The 14,060-nt window shown below is 50.3% G+C and overlaps 1 protein-coding gene across 3 annotated transcripts in view; it reads left to right on the forward strand.

Annotated features, from left to right (window-relative positions):
- Positions 1-232: 232 nt before the first annotated feature.
- The window catches only part of elk3 (ETS transcription factor ELK3), a 42,173-nt gene continuing 28,345 nt past the window's right edge, over positions 233-14,060 (forward strand). The window contains exons 1-2 of one of the 3 annotated variants that reach the window (XM_078420218.1): positions 233-527; positions 4,979-5,151. The gene's annotated coding sequence lies outside the window, so the exon portion shown is untranslated. The remainder of the gene's footprint in view (positions 528-4,978; positions 5,152-14,060) is intronic. The other 2 variants (XM_078420217.1, XM_078420219.1) reach the window with 2 other exon arrangements.

Genomic DNA, 14,060 nt, shown 5'->3' on the forward strand with positions numbered 1-14,060 from the left:
GAGGGAGAGAGTGGGGGGAAGGAGAGAGGGGGGGAGGGAGAGAGGAAGAGGGAGAGAGGAAGAGAGAAAGAAAGAAAGAAAGAGAGAGAGAGAGAGAGAGAGGGAAGAAGCGAGACGCCGAGAGGAGGGGGTGTGCGGGGTGTCGGGGGCGGGGGGCAGGTCTGTCCGGGCCGGGCCGGGCCGGGGGGAGGGAGTGAGGGGGGGGGGGGGGGGGGGGAGTTGTTTACACAGACTTGCCGAGCGCCCTGGGGAATAACGCGGAGAGGAAGTGATCCGGAGCCCTTGCCTTGTCTGCCTGATCCAGTTTCCTGCTCCGGGGAGGATCTGGTTACGGCGGCCGCGCTCTCTCTCTCTCTCTCCGTCTCTCTCTCTCCGTCTCTCCGTCTGCCTGTCTGTCTGTCTGTCCGGCCATGGGACGCCGAGGGCGAGGCGCCGCCGAGCAGAGCCGCACTGAGTGAGTGAGTGAGTGAGTGAGGGGAGCGGCGCCACCGCCACCGACACCGACACCGCGGGCACCGGCTGTCAGGGTATGTAGGACTCGCCGCCCAGAGTGGGGCAGACTGGGGACTGGGGGGGGGGGGGGGGGGGGCCCGGCCCGGACACCAGCGGCCCGGGGGGAGAGGGGAGGGGAGGGGAGGGGGCGAGAGAGGGTTAGATGAAGTCAGGAGGGCGGTGGGACGCTTACACCCCCACCCACCCCCCTGTGGTCTGTCGCTCCTGACCCGGGGGGGGGGGGGGGGGGGGGGGTGAAGGCCCTGGGGTGAGGGGCGCCTGGTGATGGAGGCGTGAGGTTGGTGGCGGTGGTAGAGAGGTGGAGAGGAGTGAGTGATGGAGGTGGGAGGAGTGGGGGGGGGAGGGTGGGAGATGGGGAGTTGAGAAAGCGAGGTGTAGGTGAAGGGGTGCAAGATGGTGGGCGGTGGAGGGGGGGTAGGTGGAGATGGAGAGGTGTTTAGGGGGGATGGGGATGCCATCCTGGTCTTTGTGGGGGGGGGGGGCTGGGGAACTTGATGTGGATGATGGTGGGGTTCAGAAGATGGTTGATCTGTCTCTGTGGGGGGGGGGGGTGAATGGGAGGGTTTGTTCTGGGTGGGGTGGGAGTTTGCAGGGGTTGTTGTGATGTGGTTGTTGTGAGCTAGATCCTGTCTGTGGGGGTGGAGTGGGACGAGTGTGGGCAGGAAGTGCAGGCAGGTGAGTGTGAGCAGGGAGCGTTGGTGGGAGAGTGTGAGCAGGGAGCGTGGGTGGGAGAGTGTGAGCAGGGAGCGTTGGTGGGAGAGTGAGTAGGGAGCGTTGGTGGGTGAGTGTGAGCAGGGAGCGTTGGTGGGTGAGTGTGAGCAGAGAGCGTGGGTGTGTGTGAGCAGGGAGCATTGATGGGTGAGTGTGAGCAGGGAGCGTTGGTGGGTGAGTGTGAGCAGGGAGCGTTGGTGGGTGAGTGAGCAGGGAGCGTTGGTGGGAGAGTGAGCAGGGAGCGTTGGTGGGTGAGTGTGAGTAGGGATCGTTGGTGGATGCATGTGAGCGGGGAACACTGGTGGACGCGTGTGAGCAGGAAGTGCTGGCCGGTGAGTGTGAGCAAGGAACGTGAGCACAAGAGTGAGAGGGGGCCTGCCAGTCGATTGTGAGCGGTGGTCTATTGGAGTGTGGACGGAGTCTGGTGTGTGAGTGTGAGAAAGGAAATGCTGGAGAGCAAGTGTGAGCAGGGAGTGTTGGTGGACAAGTGTGAACACGCGGTCTGATCGGCAGGTGTGAGCAGGGATGTTGGCAGACAAGTGCGCAGAATGTTGGTGGACAGGCGTGAGCAGGGAGTAGCGGTGGAAAAGTGTGAACAGGGAGCGTTGGTGAACAAGTGTGAGCATAGGGTCTGGAGGGCAATTGTGAGTGGGTGTCTAGTAGGCATGGGAACAGGAGTGATGACGAGTGAGTGTGAGCAAGGCGTGTTGGCAGACGTGTGAACAGTGGTGAGTGTGAGCTGTGGTGAGTGTGAGCGGGGGGTGGTGCATTAAGGAAAGGTGCATTGGATGGGAGGGTGTGAGGGGCAGGGTGGTGTGGGTTCATGGGGTGGGGACTGCCAGGTGTAGTGGTGGTCAGGGTCAGGGTGGTGACAGGGTTTGTACAGATTGAAGTGTGGGGGCAAGTGTGCTGTGCTGCCGAGGTGGGGGAGATTGAGGTTATGTGCAGGGAACGGGCTGAGTGAGTGGGATTCTGAGGCAGTGTGTGGAGAGGAGGAGGAGGGGGGGGGGGTGTGTGGAGAGGGAGAGGTGGGTATGTGGAGAGGGGGTGGGTGGGGGCTGCTTTCCGTACTCTTCCTTCGCCTGTCTAGAAACAGCAAGAAGTTAATTGCCTTTTGCTTCCGGTTTGAAACTGGCAGCAAGCAACATACTGGGAATGAGTCACCAGTGGAAACAAAGAGTCTCTTGGTCTCCAAGTTGCAAGGGGCTGTGAGGTTAACCCCTTGCTGGCTGGCTGGATGTGTCTGCGGCCCCCTGCCCTGGGGCTGTGTTCAGGGGGGGAGGTTTGACTGAAGTTTGCAGTCTGCCTGTAACCTGATGCTGGGTGCAGGATATAAGTGGTGCTCCCTGAATTTTCCACTCTCTGCTGCAGAGAAGCGAGTTTAGTCACGACTCAGCAATGTCTGCACACACACAACCTAAATCTCATTAAAGTCTTTCCGTTTTGCAACACTGCTGTTTTGTGCCGTTGCAAAGAAGCTGTGTGCGTCTGAGAAAATAACGGTAGCTGGCCCTGCCTGTGTGTCTCGACTTAATGTGTAGGAAGGAACTGCAGATGCTGGTTTATACCGGAGATAGACACAAAGTGCTGGAGTAACTCAGTGGCTCAGGCAGCACCTTTGGAGAAAAAGGAATAGGTGACGTTTCAGACTGAACCCTTCTTCAGACTGCAGTCGCCAAAAAGTTGCCCATCCTTTTTCTCTAGCGATGCTGCCTGCCCCGGAGTTACTCCAACAATTGATGTCTATCTTCTGTTTCCATTTAATGTTTGTTAAATTTTGATGGCTCCCAGACCAGGCTGTACTAGCTGTTCTGCCATTCTGTTCGCTGATGGTTCATTTGTACGTTGATTTAGTTCAGTTTAGTTTATTGTCACCTGTACTGAAGTACAGTGAAAAGCTTTTGTTTGCTAACCAAGTCAGCGGAGAGGCAATACATGATTGAGCCGACCATAGTATACGGATACAGGATAAAGGGAATAATGTAAATAATATTTAATGCAAGGTAAAGTCTGGTCAAAGATAGTCCGAGGGTCACCAATGAGGTAAATAGTAGTTCAGCACTGCTCTCTGGATGTGCTAGGATGGTTCCGTTGCCTGATAACAGTTGGGAAGAAACTGTCCCTGAATCTGGAGGTGTGTGTTTTCACACTTCTATACATTTTGCCCGATGGGAGAGGGGAGAAGAGGGAGTGGCCGGGGTGCGACCTGTCCTTGATTATGCTGCTGGCCTTGCGGAGGCAGCATGAGGTGTAGATGGAGTCAATGGAAGGGAGGCTGGTTTGTGGGTGTGATGGTCTGGGCTGTGTCCACAGCTCTCTGCGATTTCTTGCGGTCCTGAACTATGCTGTGATGCATCGCGATAAAATGCTTTCCATGGCGTATCTGCAGAACTTGGTGAGAAGTTGACCTGCCTTTGCTGCATTTCCCACCTACCCATCATAGAGTCATAGAGTGATACGGTGTGGAAACTGGCCCTTTGGCCAACTTGCCCGTACCGGCCAACATGTCCCATCTACACAGTCCTGAACTACATTAGCACCTGGTGGAGCTGCTCTCTGGATCTGGCCTTGTGAACCCGAGTCTCGATGCTTAAAAACAGTGGAGATCTTGCTGCTGTTTCACGTGGAGACCATGGGTTGTGCTCACAGTGACACTGAGTGGTAGTAGTGAGCTGGAATGGCTAAACCATGCTTTCTGTCCAGGGCCTCCTCCATTGTCTGTGAGGCCACACGCAAACTGGAGGAACAGCACCTCATATTTTACTTACCCAGCGGTATGAACATTGATTTCTCTATTTTCAAAGAACACTTTGCATTCCCTTTCTTTCTATACCTGCCCCCACCTTTGTTGTGGTACTAGTTTCACTGTCGTCCTGTTGAGTTTCACTATCTATATAACTTATCATCACCGAGCCCACAGCCAACAATGGACCATTGTGGGCTCCACCTTTCCTTGATCATCATTGCCTTTTGCATATGTTGCATTTCATTTGTTCTATATCTCTTTATATTCACCGTCTATATCTCTTGTTACCCTTTAGTCTGAAGAAGGGTCTCGACCCGAAACGTCACCTATTCCTTTTCTCCATGGGTGCTGCCTGACCAGCTGAGTTACTCCGGCTTTTTGTGTCCATCTTCGGTTCAAACTAGCATCTGCAGTTTCTTCCCATACAACTTGAGAGGGTTTTTGTTTTGGTGAGCTCAGTAAAGGAATTGAATATTACCACCTTTTAACTGGGCGGCAGAGTGGCTCAGCGGTAGAGTTGCAGCCTCACAGCACCAGAGACCCGGGTTAGATCCTGACTATGGGTGCTTGTTGACTATGGGTGCATCAGTCTGAAGAAGGGTCTCGACCCGAAACGTCACACATTCCTTCTCTCCTGAGATGCTGCCTGACCTGCTGAGTTACTCCAGCATTTTGTGAATAAATACCTTCGATTTGTACCAGCATCTGCAGTTATTTTCTTATACTACATGGGTGCTTGTTTGTACAGAGTTTGTACATTCTCCCCGTGACCTGCGTGTGCTTTCTCTGAGATCTTCGGTTTCCTTCCACACCCCAAAGACATGCAGATTTGTAGGTTAATTGGCGTGGTAAAATTGTAAATTGTCCTTGGTGTGTGCAGGGTAGTGTTAGTGTGTGGGGATTGTTGGTCGGCATGGACTCGGTGGGCCAAGGGGCCTGATTCCGCGCTGTGCCTCTATCTCGAAACGAAACGTTTAGTTTGCATGTTATTTCTGCCTCTTTCTGCAGCTCGCCTTGGCAGTGCTGTGAAGCTATAATGAAAGGAAGTCCACAATTAGACCGTTTCACAGTTTGCTGAGCTGCCGAGCAGACTGCAATGTGCAGGAAATGCCTTCAGGAAGCTGCTACCTAAATCCCATGAGTGGCACCGCATGCAAAGACATCAACAATTGATAAACATTGTAGGTTGCAGCAATCGTTTCCGCAGAAGAAAATGTAACTTGTCATTTAATTAATTGTATATGTCAGCAGTCAATAATAAGGTAACAAGTCATTAAGTGGCCAATTATAATATGAATATTTTAGTCCAGGCGTGTTTGGTTATGTTTTGCAAATATACAACTCTTGCAGTAGTATATTTTCATGTTTATCCAGAATTTATTATGATCCTAGTGTTGGACAGATTTCCTGTCAGCTTTCCCCATTATAAATTCAAGTACCTGTTTGTAATGGAAACGGCCCATGTAAACCTGTCACTATAATCACACAGTCCTGCCAATGTTGTTCTGGAGAGCAGCTGAGGAATGGAGTTGATCTTCACCTCCCATGTGGAACGGGAGGGCAGTTTGACCTGTACAATGCAATGACTGTAGGAGGCAGCCACTCTCTTTCTATCCTCGAGCCTTTCTGCATTTCTTTCTTCTTTCCTTCCTTCCATCTTGTAATCTCAGCCATCTTTTTCTCGCCACATTTTATTGGCCTCAGTTGCAAAAATTGCTACTGGTTCTTTTCCTTCGGTGCTACACAGAGCCTCCCACCATCACGGCCGTTTGTATATTATAAGAAAAATGGTAGGGAAAAAAACTGCAGATGCTGTTTTAAATCAAAGGTAAAATCGAAGGTAAAAATCATAGACCCGTTCAGTCTGAAGAAGGGTCTCGAGCTGAAAACGTCACCCATTCCTTCTCTCCCGAGATGCTGCTTGACCCGCTGAGTTACTCCAGCACTTTGTGTCTACCTTCGATATGAAAAATGGTTTTGGGTGCTGTCTGTATGGAGTTTGTACGTTCTCCCTGTTGATCACGTGGGTTTTCTCCGGATGCTCCGGATTCCTCCCTTGTGAGCAGGTGCAGGTTTGTAGGTTGATTGGCTTTGGTAAATTGGCCCTCGTGTGTAGGATAGTGTTAGCGTACGGGGTTCACTGGTCGGAGTGGGCCAAAGGGCCTGTTTCCGCGCAGTATCATTAAACTAAACTAAATAAACTGACTTTAGGCTGTTGAGCCATAAAAACCGGAAATGTGGCAAATGCAGATGTGAGACTTCTAACTTTTCCTTGTTGCATGTTGTGGTGATCCTGCAGATTCATCCCAGCGTGGTGTTATATTTCATTATCTGTGATACCTGATCCAACCTGAAATGATAAAATACCAACCTTGCGATGATGCACATTTACCTACTCAATAAAATGTACACACTAGTTCATCATTTCTAGGAGCAGAATTAGGCCATTCAGCCCATCAAGTCTCGGCTGCGACCACAACTCTGCAAGTCCTTGCGGTCTTGGATGGAGCTGTTCCCAAACCAAGCTGTGATGCATCCTCTTAAAATACTTTCTACAGCGCATCACTGTGACAATCTAACTGTCTGCAAACGATTGAACATTTAGGAGCTTCAGCAGAGACAATTAGTTTAGTTTATTGTCATGTGTACCGAGGTACACTGAAAAGCTTTTGTTGTGTGCTAACCGGTCAACGGACAGACAATGCATGATTACCATCGAGCTGTCCACTGTGTACCAATACAGGATAAAGGGAATAACGTTCAGTGCAAGTGAAAGTCCAGTAAATCCGATTATAGTCCAAGGGTCTCCAAAAAGGTAGATAGTAGTTCAGAACTGCTCTCTAGTTGTTGGTAGGATGGTTCAGTTGCCTGATAACAGCTGGGAAGAAACTGTCCCTGATCTGGAGGTGTGTGTTTTCACACTTCTATACCTTTTGCCCGATGGGAGAGGGGAGAAGAGGGAGTGGCGAAGGTGCGACTCATCCTTGATTATGCTGCTGGCCTTGCCGAGGCAGCGTGAGGTGTAAATGGAGTCAATGGAAGGGAGGTTGGTTTGTGTGATGGTCTGGGCTGCGTCCACAATTCTCTGCAATTTCATGCGGTCTTGGATGGAGCTGTTCCAAACCAAGCTGTGATGCATCCTGATAAAATACTTTCTACAGCGCATCACTGTGACAATCTCACTGTCGTCCGAACATTGCAGGCTGTCCTCTGCACAGTAGCTTGTGTTAGCAGACTGCGCAGGGCTACTCCAAACCAACCTTTCTTCTTTAGTTTCAATGCAAAACAATGGCACAAATGGGTGACAGTGGCACAGCTGGTAGTGCTGCTGTCCAACAGCGCTAAAGATAAGGGCTGCAATCCTGACCTCAGTGCTGTCCGCGTGGAGTTTGCCTGTTCTCCCTACGGCTCTTCATGTTTGTAAGTGATAGGAGCAGAATTAGGCCATTTGGCCCATCAAGTCTACTCCGCCATTCAATTGTGGCTGATGCCCTCTCAACCCCATTCTCCTGCCTTCTCCCCATAACCCCTGACACCCGTACTAATCAAGAATCTATTCATCTCAGCCTTAATAATATCCATTGACTTGGCCTCCACAGCCGTCTATGGCAATGAATTCCACAGAATCACGACCGTCTGACTAAAGACATTCCTCCTCATTGTGGTGAAGGTATGTCCTTTTATTCTGTGTCCTCGGGTCCTAGACTCTCCCACAAGTGGAAGCATCTTCTCCACATCCACTCTATCCAGGCCTTTCACTATTCGGTCAGTTTCAGTCAGGTTCCCCTCATCCTTCTAAACTCCAGCCAGTAGAAGCCCAGTGCTGTCAACCTCTCATCATATGCGCGAGTTTCCTCCGCTTTCCTCCCACAAGACAAAGATGTGCAGATTGGTAGGTTAATTGGTCAGTGTAGAATTACCCCTGATGTACACTCTCACATCATTTAACCAAGTACATAGATAGTTTAGTTTATTATTGTCATAGGTACAGTGAAAAGGTTTTTTGTTGCATGCTATCCCTTCAGCAAAAAGAATGTACGTGATTACAATCATGCTGTGTAAAGACAGAGGATAATAGGAATAATGTTTAGTGCAAGATAAAGTCTGATTAAAGATGGTCCAGAGATCTTCAATGAAGTAGATGAAGGGTCAAGACCACTCTGGTTGGTGAAATGATGGTTCAGTTGACTGATAAGAGCTGAGAAGAAACTGTCCCTGAATCTGGAGGTGTGCATTTTCACCCCTTGCCTGATGGGAGAGGGGAGAAGAGGGAGTTGGCAGGGTGACTCCAGGCTAGGAAAGGTTTAGAGGGACATGGGCCATATGTGGGCAAATGGGACTAGCTCAGATGGGCCATCTGTTGGCATGAACAAGTTGGGCTGAAGGGCCTGTTTCTGTGCTGTATGATTCTGTCACTGTGCAGGTGAATGGTAGAAACTGAGGAGAATGTGGGGCTAATGGGGAAACTGAGGAGAATGTGGGGTGAACTGCCTGTTTCCACGCCATATCTCAATGACTCCAAACGTTGACAGAATACCGAAAGAACCCACCAGAAAATTGCGAGGCCTGGAAACTGGCCGATGCCACTTTGTTATCAGCTGGAAACCAAAGCTCTCAACAAAGAGGATGAAAAGCGAGCAAACATCCGATGGCAACACCTTTGGTAATAAGAATCAGTCCGCGGAAGAATAATAAATACATCTTGGGAGCATATTTCTCTCGGAGTGCCCTCAAGGCGTTTGAAGGAAGCGGTTTCTTGTAGACTTCCTCTTACAATGATGTTTGCAATGATTTAGGGGCTTGACCTTGGGTGGTTGTCAGTTGTCTACATGTGCTGCACTTTTTCTGACGCTCTCAATGAAAATAAATATCAAGAGGTATACTGCATGAGGTGTGAGCTGACTTCATAGGTTCATACGTTCTAGGAGCAGAACTAGGCCATTCGGCCCATAAAGTCTACTGTGCCATTCATGGCTGATCTGTTTCTCCCTCTCAACCCCATTCTCCTGCCTTCTCCCCATAACCCCTGACACTTGTACTAATCACAAATCTATCAATCTCTGCCTTCAAAATATCCATTGACTTGGCCTCCACAGCCGTCTGTGGCACCGAATTCCTCTTCATCTCCTTTCTAAAGATACATTCTTTAATTCTGAGGTTATGGCCTCTGGTCCTAGACTCTCCCACTAGTGGAAACATCCTCTCCCGGCCTTTTACTATTCCCTAAGTTTCAATGAGGTGCCAATGAACACCATTAAAAGGGAGATGAGGAGGAATTTATTTAGTCCATTTCTTTGGGTAATTTAAGGCGGAGATTAACAGATTCTTGATTAGTACGGATGTCAGGGGTAACGGGGAGAAGGCAGGAGAATGGGGTTGAGGGGGAAAGACAGATCAGCCATGATTGAATGGCGGAGTAGACTTGATGGGCCGAATGGCCTAATTCTGCTCCGATGATTTATGAACTTATGAAAACAAAAATAGAACATTTTGAATATGTGAATCATTTTGACAGAATTATCAACTCATTTACCATGCTATCTTAAAATACTCAGTGATTCCATGATACTTTATTGTTACATGTACCTAGGTAGAGTGAAATGCTTTGTTTTAGTAAAATCATATGGCAGACCTCACTTAGGCCGTACACAAGTGTCGCCATGTATCTGGGGCCGACAAAGTTGCCAAGGTGCACCGGACAGTCCTATCTACTGCCCCACCCTACCTCAACCCCCTACCGAGTCCACCCTTCGTGTTTGCTGCTCCGACGGCCCCTCCTCGCTCAACAACGGCTGGATATGGCCCTTAGTCCAAATGTTTGATCAATTTTCGGCGGCAGATGAGAGAGGTTGGGAACCGCTGGTGTAACGTCTGAACTAAGTGGTTGGCACCGGCAGCAGTCTGGGCGTTGTGCTTCAAGCCTTTGGCATGGACCTTGGGCCCACAGCGACTCAGTGAGAAGGTCGCTACTCTCCGAACGGCAACTTCTATCCAGCTGGCAGCCGCCATCCACACCTTGCCCAGACTGCCTTCCACGAGTACACAACCCCTACCACCAAGATCACCACCACCACCACAACCGCCCCAAACCCCGGCTATTTACTCTCAACCCCATGGCTTGCGTTTACTAAACAGATGCGTCATTGTTCGGAGTTCTGTCAGTGAGCGCCGTTAGTGGGCAGGTCACAGACCTCTCGCCAGTGACTCGCCAGAGTACTCCGATTTTTCCGTCCGTCTAGTTTGATCAGTCTAGTCTGTTTCTTTACACACAATTTATGTACCGGTTTGCCCTCTGTGTATTTTGTGGGCTGGAGTTTTGCAACAGACTATATTTAGCGTTGAGCCTTAAGTTAATACAACAACATCTCAGAATTAAGAGACACAAAGTCCTGGAGTAACTCAGCGGGTCAGGCAGCTTCTTGGAAGATAGTTGATGTTTCAGTTCTGGAGCATTCAGGGTCCCGACCCAAAGCATTGCCTATTCACGTCTTCCAGAGACAATGCTTGAATTGCTGAGTTACTCCAGTTTGTGCCTTTTTTGTAAACTAGCATCTGCATTTCCGTGTGTCGAAACCTTAGCATTGCAAGTCTGAGTTCTCTACATCCTAATTCCAGCAGTGATCTAAGTATTGGGACGCTAGACATCCAGCAACAAAGATACAACACTGATAAGGGAGGTGCTGTGGTAGTCTGGCATGCTGACCTCTACCGGACCGAGGCCAGACGACATCTCTCGGACACCTCCTACTTATCCTTGGACCATGACCCCACCGACGAGCACCAGACCATAATCATCAACACCATCACTGCCCACACCAATTCCGGCACTCTACCCTCTAATGCACATGCGTCAAACTCAAGACCACGTCATTTTATGTGGCCCGCGAGAGCTTAATAGTCATTAGTCGTATATCTTTTAAGTTACAGACATTTTAAACTTTAAAACTCTCATTTCTAAACACAATTTTTCAAAGTGCTGTGCGTCTGACGTCACCAGAGAGGCAGAGTATTCCGATTCCGAGGACGGTGAGAATGCAGGTGGGGCGAGTGAGGGGAGGGGAGGGGAGGGGAGGGGAGGGGGGGGGGGGTGGGTGGGTGAGGAGGGGTGGAGGAGAGAGTGGGGCTGGGGAGGAGAGAATGTGGGGGGTGGGGGGAGGAGAGAGTGGGGGAAAGGCGGGGGTGGGGGGGAGGAGAGAGTGGAAAGGGGGGTGGTGGGGAATGGGGGGGTGGAGGAGAGTGCGAGTGGGGGTGGGAGGGAGAGTGCTACTGGGGAGGAGGGGTGGTGGTGGGGGGGTGAGGGGGTGGGGGAGAAGGGGGACAGTGGGGGGTCTGGGAAGATGGGAGAGTGGGGGGTAGGGAGGGGAAGGATAAGGGAGATTGAGTAGGGGGTTGAGGGTGCTACACCAATACAGGAGAGGCTTTGGGTCCAGGGCATTAGGTCACACCCTCTCCCCTTCCCTGTACCACCTTTAATTGTGCTCCCCTTCATTGGAGGAGCACGGCACCACAGTGAAGGAGAAAGAAGATGGCCGCTGGCAGGACGGTGTCAGAGGCTCCCTCTCCCCTTTCCCCATCTCACCCACCCCTCCCCTCTCCAACCCCCACCCCCCCATTGAGATTCATTTTATTTTTTTAAGAGACAATTTATTTTAAAGAAAAAACGCGATTTCCCCTGGTCGCAATGGAAACCCTACGAATAACAGGCCCAATTTGTCAATGTGCTTACATATATTTTTACATTTATGTTAATGCATGTACAATATTTGTACATTTCAATAAATAATATTCAAATGCAGAGACAGTTATTTAACAATATGTTAAGGATTAGTTACATTTATACAGTCTTAAAAGATAGAGCTCTTAAGGAGGTATGGGGAGAAGTCAGGGGGTATGGGGAGAAGGCAGGAATGGGGTACTGATTGAGAATGATCAGCCATGATCACATTGAATGGCGGTGCTGGCTCGAAGGGCCGAATGGCCTCCTCCTGCACCTATTGTCTTACAGTTACAACCGGCCCTTTGAGGGCAACCATAATGCTGATGTGGCCCGGGGTGAAAATGAGTTTGACACCCCTGCTCTAATGCCTCCAACCTTATTGTTCCCCAGCCCCGCACGGCCCGATTTTACCTTCTACCTAAAATCCATAAAACGAACTGTCCTGGCAGACCCATTGTTTCTGCCTGTTCATGTCCCACCAAACTTATTTCCACCTACCTCGACTCCATCCTATCCCCTCTGGTCAAATCCCTCCCCACCTACGTCCAAGACACCTCACATGCTCTTCATCTCCTCTATAACTTCCGGTTTCCAGGCCCCCACTCCCTCATCTTTACCATGGATGTCCAGTCACTCTACACCTATATTCCCCACAAGGATGGTTTTGAAGCCCTCCGTTTCTTCCTCGACCGTAGAACCAGCCAATCCCCATCTACTAACACTCTCCTCCGCCTAGCAGAGCTGGTACTTACCCTTAACAACTTCTCCATTGACTCCTCCCACTTCCTCCAAACCAGAGGCGTAGCTATGGGCACTCGCATGGGCCCTAGCTATGCCTGCCTCTTTGTCGGGTACGTCGAACAATCCCTGTTCCGGGTGTACACTGGCCCCATCCCCGAACTCTACCTCCGCTACATTGACGACTGCATTGGTGCTACCTCTTGTACCCATGTAGAACTCACTGACTTCATACATTTCACCACCAATTTCCATCCTGCTCTTAAGTATATTTGGACCATCTCCGACATCTCCCTACCGTTTCTGGACCTCACCATTTCCATCACAGGAGACAGACTAGTGACTGACATCTACTACAAACCCACTGACTTGCACAGCTATCTCGAACACACTTCTTCCCACCCTGTCTCCTGCAAAGTGTTTATCCCCTACTCCCAATTCCTCCATCTACGCCGCATCTGCATCCAGGATGAGGTGTTTCACACTAGGGCATCAGAGATGTCCTCATTCTTTAGGAAACGGGGCTTCCTCTCCATTACAGATGAGGCTCTCACTCGGGCCTCTATATCCCGCAGCTCCGCTCTGTCCCTTTACCTCCCCCCTCGACTCCATCCAAGGACCCAAACAGTCTTTCCAGGTGAGACAGAGGTTCTCCTTCTGACCTCCTTCAACCTCATCTATTGTATCCGCTGCTCTAGATGTCAACTTCTCTACATCGGCGAAACCAAACGCAGGCTTGGTGATCGTTTCGCTCAACACCTTCACTCAGTCCGCCTTAACTAACCTGATCTCCTGGTGGCTGAGCACTTCAACTCCCCCTCCCACTCCCAGTGTGACCTTTCTGTCATGGGCCTCCTTCAGTGCCGTAGTGAGGCCCACCAGAAATTGGAGGAACAGCACCTCATATTTCGCTTGGGCAGCTTGCAGCCCAGCGGTATGAACATTGACTTCTCCAACTTTAGATAGTTCCTCTGTCCCTCTCTTCCCCCCCCCCCTCCCCTTCCCAGTTCTCCCACTGTCTTCCTGTCTCCACCTATATCATTTCTTTGTCCCGCCCCCCTGACATCAGTCTGAAGAATGGTCTTGACCCGAAACGTCACCCATTCCCTCTCTCCTGAGATGCTGCCTGACCTGCTGAGTTACTCCAGCATTTTGTGATATCTTCGATTTGTACCAGCATCTGCAGTTATTTTCCTACACTAAGATACAACACTTGTCCCTATACCTCCTCTCTCGACTCCATCCAGGGATCCCAACAGTGTTTTCAGGTGAGGCAGAGGTTCACTTGCACCTCCTCCAACCTCATCTACTATATCTGGTGTTTTTGGTGTGAAGTACTGTGTATCTGCGAGACCATGCGGCAGGCTCAGCGATCGCTTCGCTGAACACTTCTCAGTATGCCTCGGCCTACGCTATCTCATGGTTGCCAAACATTTCAATACTTTATTTCTCTTTCCCCTTCCCACACTGACCATTCTGTTCTGGGCCTCCTCCACTGTCAGAGTGACGCTACTCAAATTGGAGGAACAGCACCTCATATTTAGCTTGGGCAGCTTACAGCCCAGTGGTATGAAGATTTCTCTAATTTTAAGTAACCCTTGCATCCCTTCTCGCTCCATCCCTCCCCCAACCCAG

Source organism: Rhinoraja longicauda, chromosome 23 (assembly GCF_053455715.1).
Source record: "Rhinoraja longicauda isolate Sanriku21f chromosome 23, sRhiLon1.1, whole genome shotgun sequence".
Taxonomy (NCBI): Eukaryota; Metazoa; Chordata; class Chondrichthyes; order Rajiformes; family Arhynchobatidae; genus Rhinoraja; species Rhinoraja longicauda.